The sequence below is a fragment of the Oryza glaberrima genome, chromosome 7 (genome assembly GCF_000147395.1).
Source record: "Oryza glaberrima chromosome 7, OglaRS2, whole genome shotgun sequence".
Lineage (NCBI taxonomy): Eukaryota > Viridiplantae > Streptophyta > Magnoliopsida > Poales > Poaceae > Oryza > Oryza glaberrima.
The window spans coordinates 2646981-2658365 of record NC_068332.1 but is presented as its reverse complement, the minus strand read 5'-3'; the positions used below and the strand labels follow the sequence as shown (position 1 = coordinate 2658365).

Below are 11385 nucleotides of genomic sequence, written 5' to 3'. Positions count from 1 at the left end.
CCCGACCCCTTTTCCCCCCGATTCCGGTGGTTCGCCGCCGGCGAGGGCCGGAGGAGGGGTCAGGCCACCTTCCCGTACTAGTATAGAGTAGGTTAGGTCGGAGTTCTTCCGTAGTCAGGTCTTCCTGTAGCTCGGGTTTGTCCCTTTTGGAGTTTCGCTGGTGTTGCTTCATGGCGATCGGAGAAGACGATGGTGGCGGTGGTGTTTGTGGCCGTGGCTGTCCCAGTGTCGCTTTTAATCTGGACCGCAGCTGGCTTGCTCTCCACATCAAGGGTCTGCGCGGTGTCCGACGCAATCCCGGCTGCGTCGCTGAAGATGGACGGATCTGGGGCGTTTGGCGTCCTTTCCATGGCGACAAGGGCTTGCGGTGGTGGATCTGGTGCAGCTGGCCTCGGTTCATTGCTTGGCCAGAGCGATGGAGGTGGATGTGGTGTTTCTGGGCCGGCCGTCTCAGGCTCCCTGACAAGGACGGATGGTGTTGGCTGCAAGAGCTGCTGCTGCTCCTGCTCGTTGGTGGGCTGAATGTGCTGCTCCAGCTTGTTAGTTGGTTGAATCTCCACATGCTTCTGCTGAAGCTCTTGGTGGCAAGCTTGTTGGTTGGTTGCTCAGGCTCCTGCTTATTGAAGCTCTCTGCGGCAACATTATCCTTTCAATCTTCGGTGTTTCGTACCTCTGCCAAATCGTTACAAGACAGGGGTTCAGTCGCCGCCATCCTAATTCTTGCATGTTCAAGGCAAGTTGGACTATGGAGACTTTCTTCAAATCTCCTTGCAGTAGTATTCAAGTTGAGGACTCCATTCGGGTTGAGTATAGACCGTCTAGTCGGCTCTTGTCGATAGGATTGCAGTCTGTGCTCCTCAGATTTGATGGAGAACTCCTAGACAATATTTTGTTGAGTCCGGTGAAGCTTAAGAAAAATTTACGACTCAACAACAAACCTCGAATAGCGCCGTTTCCGTGGAGGCAGCCGAAGGGGTCACCGGTCTATCAAGCGGTGTGCGCGTCTTCAGTAGAGGCTCGTGGACGTGGTCGTCACGGCATTGCGCAGTCCCCTGTCGATCGCGTTCTTTACTGCTGTTTGGATTATCTTGGAGGATGTTTTTCTTAGTTCAGCTAGCTTTACCTTCTGAATGGATGGTGTTGTTCTTTATGTCTTATCTTTTATGGCGATGTTCTGGGGATATCATTTCCTTTAAGCTCTGTCTGTAATCCTCACTATTTAAATAAATTTATGAGTTTTCAAAAAAAAAATAGTCAGATATGACGCCGGCTCCCTCCCGGCCCAACACCGTGGTAAGTACGTGAGGGGGCCACCGGATACAACGGCTACAGTAGTGCTTAATTTCATCGCTAGCCACACCAACCAAGTTGTTTTTTCACTCGTGGCTAGGGCTGTCAACGAGCCGAGCTCAAGCGAGCTCGTCTGCCCAAGCTCGAGCTCGACACAAGCTCGAGCCGAGCTCAAGTCGAGCCTATTGCACCTTCGAGCTTTTAGGCAAGCTCGATTCGAGCTCGTTCGAGCTCGAGCTCGGTACCGAGCTCGGCCATAAGTAGTATAATATATATTTTAATAATAATCTCTTGATAAATATAATTATTTTCTAGTTTATCACACTAATAAAAGAGTATAAAATGATTAAAATAAATATATTGTGCTAACACATGCTAATTTATTTTGTAAATAGATAGTAATATATATATTTATCTATTAGTTTATTATCTTAATAAGGTGAACATGCAATATAAACTATAAACAGTCAAGCTCGGCTAGGCTCGGTAGAAGCTCGAGCTCGGCTCGGTAAAGCTCGCGAGCTTTTGCTCAGGCTCGAGTTCGGCTCGTTTGAAGCTCGAGCCGAGCTCAAATCGAGCCTTGGACGAGCCAAGCTCGAGCTGCTCGCGAGCCTCGAGCTGGTGGCCATGTTTCCCAAGTGTTAGAAGAAGATAACGGCTACGGAAGAAAAATGGTTAGGGGCATTATATTTTGATCCCTGTGAAAAAAATACAGAATTCCTTCCGATCGGTCGACCGGCTCGGGGGCAGCAGAATCGTGCGCTCTCCCCTAACGCGCACGTGTCTCCTCCTGGCCCCACCACGTATCTTCACCATATACTCCATTGCAACAAATCACCCACATATTTTAGAAACCCTTTATTAAGGGAATTCGTTTTATTTTTTTTCCACCAAGAATGTTTCACTTAGTGTACACACATTGTTTCACTATGTATAGATCTAATATTGCAGTGAACAGAAACATTCTTTTGCAACAAATCACCCATTTGGAAACCTTCTATTAAGAGAATTCGTTTTATTTTTTGTTCCAAAAAAAAATGTTTCACCTAGTGTACTCATAATGTTTCACTATGTATACATATAATGTTGCAGTGAACTGAAACATTTTTTTCTAACAAATCACCCACATATTTTGGAAACCCTCTATTAAGGGAACTCGTTTCATTTTTTTTCACCAAAAATGTTTCACCTAGTATACTTACAATGTTTTACTATGTATAGATCTAATGTTGCAGTGAACTGAAACATTCATTTGCTATTTGCTGAAACATTGTTTTTATACAAGGTGAAACAACACCCAATTTAAACGATTGAAATATTTTCTATCTACTTAGTGAAACAATTCCGATATACTTGGTGGAACATCATGCAACATTTAAAAATAATTCAATAATAAGCTAAAAAAAATTTCGTCGGAATATATCCATGTGTGGTCTTGTTTTAAAGATTTAATTGTAACGAATTTAATGGTGCAATCGAATCATGATTTGGATAAATAATTTAAGAGAAAAAATAGTTTCAAGTAGTTTTGCACGTATACGTGGCGTGCCCGATTCCCTCCCTCCCCCCCCACACACCATCGGGCGCCCGACGCGTAGGAGTCCCCGAAAAAATATGGTATAAACAAACTCCTCAAGGACGCCTCATAGGCTCAAGCCACATAATGGCACGTTTCAAATTTTATGGTATACCAATGGCACTAAGTCGATTTAACAAACAGTAACATCATTTCTCCAAGACGACGAATTTGTAATGGCCCATATATTGCAATAGGTCCACATATGTAATTAGAGATGAGTAGCACAACCCATATAAATAGGGATAGATCATTAGTATGGATTGAGCATAAAAGAATATATCCAACCATTTTTTTATGACCCGAGTTCATGAGAGATAGAATCGATAGCGGCAGTATAATTTAACCAACATGAAATCGTGTACTCATTTTCTCCATTAAAAATATAAGGGTAAGGCAATGCTTATGGTTATTATGACAATAAGGATGGAACCCGTTACAGCTCGGAGCAATATTTATGATAATATCTACAATGGTTAAGTTTTTGGAAGAACATAAGATGGGTCCCGTTGAGTCCCACCAAAGGAAAAAAAGATCACTTCCTAACCACCCCATGCAAGGCAGCAAGCTAGAGAAATAGTCCGTGGACAATGAAAAAAATAATTTTATATTTCTTTCGGATGAACCTTGGGCTTAAGGTTCTTTTTGGTTGTATGAAGCTTAAGGTGTGCTTCCACAATGGCTAAAGTTACAACACTTAATGCTTAAGACTAACTTTTTGGTAGATTGTGGTTGCCCTAAGTATTTAGACTAAAATTTTATAGTATTCCTAGACTGATTCATATGATATCATCACTTTAATGATTTCAAAGCTAATCAGATGTTTCGAAATAAAATGTAAACGATCCAAAATTTAAAAATTGACAACTGAAGTGACTAAAAGAAATATTTTGATATAGAAATCCTAGTATTTGCTACTACTACATAGAAATCCTTATTTTCGAGTAATTAGTAGGCGTAGGCGGCAAAATCTTGAGCTAGTACCAGATTGATCCATTGTGGGTAGTAATTAAGGCCTTGTTTAGTTCCCAAAAAATTTTGCCCAAAAACATCACATCGACTCGTTGAACACATACATAGAGCATTAAATATAAATAAAAAAACTAATTGCACAGTTTGCATGGAAATCAAGAGACGATCTTTTGAACCTAATTAGTCCATGATAGCCATAAGTGCTACAGTAATCCACATGTGCTAATGACAGATTAATTATACTTAATAAATTCGTCTCGCGGTTTCCATGTGAGTTATAAAATTAGTTTTTTCATTCGTGTCCGAAAACCCCTTTCGACATCCGGTCATACGTCCGATATGATCCAAAAATTTTCTTTTCGCGAACTAAACACACCCTAAAGATATGCAAATGATCGTGATTGAAGTGGCATATCAGAAAAAAAACATGGATAATGGAGTAGACCAGGAGGTGCGGTATTTATGGCCACACCACACGGTCACACTCACAGGTCACATACACTAGAGTAGGGGTGAAAACGGTACGGAAACTTTCCGGATTCCGGACCTATTTTCAAAAACGGAATCTGTCGGTCGGAATTTTTCGGAAACGGAAACGGATTCGGAAATATTTTCTCGGAAACGGAATCGGAAATGATAAGGGCAGTTTCCGTCGGAACTCGGAAATATTTTTTCTAGGAATTTCCAGAAATCACAAAATAACCTGGATTCTTTTTTTTAAGCACCGAATAGTTAATACCATGGTGTTTGGCTATTATTTTTTAAAAAAATATTTGTTATGCAAATCTAAAATTACATAAGAATATTTTTTTCCTGTATTGGGATTTATCAACAGCACTACTAATTTGTTCCATAGATTGTGTTTTGTGATGTACTGTTGATACTTAACAATTGGACTTATATGATTGTGTTTTATGATGAATTGTTGACCGTTGAGACTTGAGAATTGGGTTTATCAGTTTGAGGGGTTTTTTTATTCAAATTTCCGTTACCGTATTCACGCCGGTTCGTTTTCGCTCCGTTTTCGGTTTTGATAATATTCGATTCCGTTTTCGTATCTGGGGTTTCCGATTTCGATTTCGATTCCAAAAAAATATGAAACAAAAACGATAAAACTGATTTCCATCCGTTTCTATACCGTTTTCACCTCTACACTAGAGGTACTAGTGTAGAGTAGGCACGCAGAAGTTTCAACTTTGCAGACGAGCAGTGAATTGTGCATCGATCTCTGTGGTATTACTTTGTACGAGTAGTATCGATCTTCTGTCGTACTGTACGATTGTATCGTAGTAACTCGTAAGTATGGATCGACTTTTGATCTATAGTAGTACCTACGGTGTGGCCTGGCTTTGCGTTTCCGTCTGGAGTCTAGCTTGCCGACCCGTGATCAATTAGCACTTCACTTTTGTCAAAGTATTTCCGAATGTTTAGTTTTGGGCTGGGTTTAGTTCCAAATTTTTTCTTCAACCTTTCAACTTTTCAGAACATCAAAACTTTCCTACACATAAAAACTTCTAACTTTTTCATCACATCGTTCCAATTTTAATCAAACTTCTAATTTTGACGTGAATTAAGCACAACCTTGATAGTTACTAGTTAGTGTCTCAGATTTATAGTGCTAGTAAGGGTTCCATCCATTCAAAATCTTTTATATAATGGGATGGAGAAAGTATGCCGCTTGTCACAACCCAATGCAGGTGTTCTCCATGCAGCGTTACAAGAAGTTTTATGATCGCCATCATCGACTCATCCACCAAATGCCTAGATATAATTTAGGAGGCAGCAAACAGGCAGTACAACTCCGTTCCAGGATCGGCTCCACCAAATGCTTAGGGAGAAACTCAATTGGTTTAGGGTTAAGTCAGTTTGAAGTTGTTAGGGTTTGAGTATATTGTGCTAGCTCTAGCCGTATATAAAGCTGATGAGACAGACAAGGTTAGATTGATTTTTTTGTTAGCCAACTTAGGGATAAAAGGTGAATGATCGGGCTTCTGGCTCGGCCATGAGACGCGACTTGTGTCTCGCGGTTGATTCATGACGAATGTATAATTTCCTATTCTGATTAATGAATTCTCTTCCCCCCCAAAAAAGATTGATTTTCTTTTCCTCAGCCATGTCTCGCCCGGACACATACCGTCATAGCCCATGACAATGAAAGGAAACAGAGGTGCAGGAAGCGGTGTCGTCACCGATCTTGGTGCGCCCGCGTATATTTACATGGTTGCCAATAGCCGGCAACATGGCTTTACAGGATCATAACAACCTTGGCTAATCAGTATCTCTAACTAATCCTGATTACAATCATTATCTATCAGCTAAGATAAGATCGATATGGCCAGGTAGTTATGCTTACACATGATTATATCTAATACTCCCCCTCAATCACAACCTACCTAGATCGAGATTGTACTTAAAATTTTCAAGTTGTCTTACCGATAACGCCTTTGTAAATCCATCAGCCACTTGATCACCTGTAGGAACAAACTCCACTTCAAGTAATTTTTGTTGCACTCTTTCACGTACAAAATGATAGTCAACCTCAATGTGCTTAGTTCTAGCATGGAAGACAGGGTTAGATGATAAATATTTAGCACCAAGATTATCATACCACAGTCGAGCCATCGGAGGACTTGGCACACTGAGTTCCTCTAACAGAGTTTGTATCCACATGATTTCTGCTGTAGCATTAGCCAAGGCCTTGTATTCTGATTCAGTACTAGACCTTGACATAGTAGCTTGTTTCTTTGCATTCCAGGAAACCAAATTATCCCCTAGAAATATTGCAAAACCTCATGTAGATCTTCTATCATCTATATTTCCTACCCAGTCTGCATCTGAATATCCACTAACAAGCATAGACTTTGACTTACTAATCTTTAAACCAAGTTTAGTACACTGTTTTAAATACCTTAATATTCTCTTCACAGCAGCCCAATGAACTGTAGTAGGAGCATATAGAAACTGACATACCTTATCTACTGGAAAGGAAATGTCTGGTCTAGTCAGACTTAAGTACTGGAGTGCTCCTACTACACTTATGTAATTAGATGCATCATTGGGACCTAATAAATCTCCTTCATGCAAAGTGAGTTTCTCACTAGTTGACAAAGGTGTACTAACAGGTTTACAATCAGTCATACCAACTCGTCTTAGTAGATCAGTAACATATTTTTCCTGGGTTAGAACAATGCCACTAGATGCCTTGTTTATCTCTATGCCAAGAAAGTAGTGTAAGTCACCTAGATCCTTCAAGGCTAAATCCTTTTGTAGGTCCTTCAGCAGAGCTGGAACCGCATCATGTCTCGAGCTAGCAACAATTATGTCATCAACATAAACAAGCACAAAAATTATCAGACCCCCTTTATTATAAAAGAATAGAGAAGTATCTGCCTTGGATCCTTGGAATCCAAGGTGTTGAAGCTTCTGACTTAACTTAGCATACCATGCTCTAGGTGCCTGTTTTAAACCATAGAGAGCTTTATCAAACTTACACACATAGTCAGGATGGACCTTATCTTCATACCCAAGTGGTTGTTTTATTTATACCTCTTCTTCAAGAATACCATGAAGGAAGGCATTTTGCACATCTAGCTGTCTTAGAATCCAACCTCTAGACACAACAATTGATAGAACAATTCCGATTGTGGTTGCCTTGACAACAGGACTAAAGGTATCCTCATAATCTATCCCATACCTTTGTTAAAACCTTTAGCAACTAGCCTAGCTTTATATCTGTCAAGGCTACTATCTTGTTTTCTTTTAATCTTATAGACCCATTTACAATCTATAATATTTCTTCCCTTTTGAGAAGGAACTAAATGCCATGTTTTATTATGCAATAAAGCTGTGAATTCTGCATCCATAGCATGTTTCCAATTTGTGTCATGCAAAGCATCATGTAAATCCCTAGGTTCTCCAGTGGTAGTAAGACAGCCATACTTAACAGTACCATCGGTATAAGTTTTCTCTTTGCGAATACCTTTTTGAAGACGTGTGACAGGACGGCTCGCTTCTCCCCCGGGCGCAGAGGATCTCGGCGCCTGCTGGTGTTGTTGTAGATTGGGAAGTGTGGCTTCTGGTGCCGTGGCGACGGATGATTGGCTGGCAGGAGAAGCCGACGCACTGATGCTGCTCTCCTGTGTCGAACTGTCATGCAAATTGGGGTTGGCGGTCATGTCACCTGTTGCGTCGTCTGCTGGATCAGCGTTGGAGGTCGTGCCTGTGTCGCTGCCACCGGAATCAGCTGCATCATCACAAGTGCTGGCGAGATTTTCTTCTGTATTTTCCACGGGATTTTCTGCAGCAACCATATTAGCAGGAGCAGTAGGGAAATAATTCACATGATCATTCAGCTGAACACCCCCAGGGTTAAGCATATCAGCAGGAAGAAGATTAACTTCTTTGCGAAGATTGGTTCCAGCATTTGGATTTAGTTCGGCAAAAGGAAAAACAGACTCATCAAAGACAACATCACAGGAAATATAAATGCGTCCAATAGATGAATCTAAGCACCGAAAGCCTTTATGAAGAGGACTATACCCAAGGAAAGTGCATCTCTTAGAACGGAAATGCATCTTATGAGAATTATATGGCCTAAGATTTGGCCAGTAAACACACCTAAAGATTCTAAGGGCTTGATAATGAGGGGTTTGTTTAAACATGTTTAAAAGGAGAGGAAAAACCAAGAACCTTGGTGGGCATGTGATTAATCAAATAAACAGCAGATTGATAGGCCTCATCCCAGAATTTTAGTGGTAGAGAAGCATGGGCTAAAAGAGAAAGACCAACTTCAACGATGTGTCGATGTTTGAGTTCAGCTGAGCCATTTTGTTGATGGGTGTGTGGACATGAAATATGGTGTGTGATGCCTATTTTATTAAAGAAGGTATTCAATATTTGATACTCACCTCCCCAGTCGGTTTGCATGGATATGATTTTTCTATTAAACATACACTCAACGAGGCACTGAAACTCTTGAAACTTCTGAAAAACTTCAGACTTATACTTGAGAAAATAGATCCATGTAAACCTACTGAAAGCATCAATAAAACTTACATAGTACTTCTTTCCACCCCCAGCAATAGGAGCGGGACCCCAAACATCTGAATAAATCAACTCAAGAGGATTGCTAAAAACGCTAGACGACTTGGGAAAGGGTAGTTGATGGCTTTTCCCTTTTTGACAAGCATCACAAACTAACAATTTATTGGACTCAGCTAAAACTGGTAGATCATGATTATGGACTACTTTCTCTACTATAGCATAGGAGGGATGACCAAAGCGGCAAAGCGGCAATGCCATCGCTCAAGGGACGGTGTGGTGGCTAGGGCTGGACGAAAAGCTCGTGACTCGTTAGCTCGCTCGACTCGAGTCTAGCTCGGCTCGGCTCGTTTGGATTTATTAATGAGCCGAGCCAAAGTTTTAGCTCGTTTCATATAACGAGCCAGCTCGAGCTGGCTCGCGAGCTGAACGAGCCAAACCGCACAGCCCAAAGTGGCATTGTGAGGCGGCCGAGCTGGCCCATCAAGCCAAAAAGCCCATGAAAGAAAAAGAATGGCACTAGTCCTAGATGGATAAATGTAGACACGTGACCTTCTCTCTCGTTTTCTTGCACTAATCCCCGATCCCCTTTCTACTCTAGCGCCGCTCGCTCTTCGCTTGTCGCGCCACATTGCGCTGCCGCCGATGAGGTTCCGTCATCGCTTGCTCGTAGACCATAGCAGTGCCAACCCTCGCCTCAGTTGGCCCCTGCCGTCGGCCCTCACCTTAATGGTTCTATCGGCACCAATTCCTCCGGCGACCACCGTCCGGCCACATCGGCTAGCCTCTCAACGGATGGTGCGGCTACAAAACCAAGGAAGCAACAGGGTGAAAGAGATCACACAAACCAATATTTGTGCATCCTTTCATCCAATATGATTTTCTTTTGCATGCTTTTATCTATTCCCCATTTGTGTTTTCAGATCTGGAATGCCCTTTTGAGTTTTGTTGCAGTAAGCTAGTAACGATTTTATCCGGCCACTGGGTTGCATTTGCTTTGTACTAATCGATCATTGCAAGCTCGTGATGTATCATCATATTCATACCAATATTGTTGTTTCCCTTCCTAATCTATCTGTTTGTGAGTGTCTTCCTTCTCTGCTTTCCTTCCGGTTTTCCTTCTCTGCTTTCCTTCTGGTTCAGAAGATAAACGAGCTGGCTCGCGAGCCGAGCTAATAGTTTAGAGCTCGGCTCGTTATCCTAACGAGCTAGACCGAGCCGTTCTGGTTCAGAAGCTAAATGAGCTGGCTCGCGAGCCGAGCTAACAGTAACTCGGCTCGTTATCCTAACGAGCTAGACCGAGCCGAGCCAGCTTGATATCCACCCCTAGTGGTGGCTGCTAGTGCTTCTTTGTCTTGTTGAGTCGAAAGCGATGAAGATGAAAGCGGGAACAACCGACCACGACAGCGTCCTCTAAGAAACATCTCCTTCGTGGCCTGATCTTTGAGAGAAAAATGTTTAGGGTACAGTTCAAAGTAGGCTGCATTGTCAACCATAAGACGATATGCTGAATCAAGTTTTTACTAGCATTGGGAACATATAGAATGTTTTTCAAGTAAAGGGGACGTGATGGGGTGTTAACAACTGAATGACCTATGTGAGTGATTACCATACCTGCGCCGTTTGCAGTTTGCACTTGGTCCTAGCCCTTGTATTTGTTCCGGATGGTCAACTTCTCAAGTTCCCCGGTGACATGGTCCGTAGCGCCGGTGTCTACGTACCAATTTGAATCTACTCCATAGGATGCTGCTGTGCCTGCATATTTCTCATCAGGAACAAAATCCTCATCATACCTGTACCAGCAATCAATCACGGTGTGCCCCCTTTTGTAACAAAGTTGGCACTTGGGGCGATTATCAACGCCATTGCCTCCTTGTCACTGGTTGGAGTTGTTGCCGCGTCCTCTGCCGCGGCTGTTTCCTCCACGGCCACGTTGCTGCTGCGGCTGCTGATTGCTGCGGCCCCTTCCTGGATTGCCGCAGCCACGCCCTCTGTTGGTGAGATTGGCCGAGTGTTCCTGGCGCATCTTCATGCGCTGCTCAAAGCTGAGCAGCTGTGAGTAAGCCTCTCCTAGGCTTACATGCTCAGATTTGGACACCACGGAGGAGATGATGGGCTCGAAATCTTCATCTAATCCCGCAATTATATACGAGATCAGGTCTTCTTCATCAACGGGCTTGCCGGAAGTCGCCAGCTCGTCGGCCAGCGCCCTCATCTTGCTGACATATTCAGCAATGCCGAGGTCGCCCTTCTTCGTGTTCGTCAGTGCGATCTTGGTGTTGATGGAGCGCGCCCATGTTGCCGAAGAGAACATCCCTTCGATCGTGCTCCAGAGAGATGCAGCACTACTGCATGTAGCCACCTGGGACAGAACATCTCTACTCATAGTGGTTAGCAGATAACCTAGTACCTGCTGATCATTGGTGATCCATTCATCGACCGCCGGGTTGGAGACCTCAACCTCCTTCTCATTTTTCTTGATGATGGTGGTCGCCGACGGCTTCTTT

At 42.8% G+C, this 11385-nt stretch overlaps 1 non-coding gene across 1 annotated transcript; it reads right to left on the bottom strand.

Annotated features, from left to right (window-relative positions):
• Positions 1-10915: 10915 nt before the first annotated feature.
• Positions 10916-11054, bottom strand: LOC127781006 (small nucleolar RNA Z247). The gene has a single exon (XR_008018896.1). It is a non-coding gene; the product is annotated as a small nucleolar RNA Z247 (small nucleolar RNA).
• Positions 11055-11385: the final 331 nt, after the last annotated feature.